The sequence below is a fragment of the Chaetura pelagica genome, unplaced genomic scaffold (assembly GCF_000747805.2).
Source record: "Chaetura pelagica isolate M959 unplaced genomic scaffold, ChaPel_1.0 scaffold399, whole genome shotgun sequence".
Lineage (NCBI taxonomy): Eukaryota > Metazoa > Chordata > Aves > Apodiformes > Apodidae > Chaetura > Chaetura pelagica.
In genome coordinates, this window is record NW_009970719.1 from 352,226 (window position 1) to 353,285 (window position 1,060).

Genomic DNA, 1,060 nt, shown 5'->3' on the forward strand with positions numbered 1-1,060 from the left:
GGGGGGGAAGGCGGGAGGATGAAGAAAAAAAAATATATAGAAAAAGGAGGGAGATCGGGTAAAACGAAAAGAAAAAATAGAGAAAGAAAGAAAAAAAAAACACCAAAAGTTGCGGCCCGGACAGGAAGGAAGGAGACCCTGGAACTGGATCTGGATTTCCTAGGAATGAGCAGAGCCCAGGCTGGGCACCGCCAAAAGAGTTGAGTGCCCGGGTTTGAGCTGAAGCCGTAGCTTTGTCTCGGAAATAAACTGCTCACGGGGGTAGGTGCGCGCCGCGGGCTCCCGCTATCTTCATCGGAATAATACAATGGGGCGGAGCGGGGAATTTATTACTACTAACAAGAAACAGCTTTCTTCTGCGAGTTGTTTATAAATCATCGTATTTAACGCGAGCGCTGGAAAGGCTCCTTGCCTGGAAATATTCCTCTGCGTGGGGGTGTGGAGGAGCGGGGGGATGGGCTCCTGCACATAAACATATACACAGAAGCCGCATAAACAGGATATCCAGTGCCCTGAGACAAGGGGCGCAGCAGGAGTTACCTCGTTTCGTTAGTTTAGCGGCGTATCAAGAGCTCCTTCTGCTGGGGGTGGGGAGGGAGGAGGAGGAGTTGATGGGAGGGGGGGGGAAGTAAACTTTGGCCATGAAAGAGTGGAGATTCTTCCTCAGGGTTTCTCTCCCCCCCTCCTTTCTTCGACGTGCAGGCGAAGGGAAGAACAATACTGCCTGTGCTGCGGGTGTTGCGGGGAGGGAAGTCGCTGCCTCTGAAGTGAAGCTCTGCCTTTTGTTTCCCGTGTGGAAACAACTGGGCACCCAGGAATTTTATAATTTGATGCTCATTTTCTCGTCTCTCTCCTCCCAATTAGGTGTAAGCCGGTGAGTTGAGACAAAACAACAAGGCAAGTGCACAGCGGGCTCCCGCCAGAGCATCTCGGGGACCGTCGGTCCTGGCAGAGCCGCCCCGCTTCCCGCTCCCGGGCCAGCCCTCCCGTCCCCCTCCCGGGGCTGCCCAGCCTCTCCCGGGGGCGGCTTTCCTCCCATCCCGCCTACAGGGACTCGGCC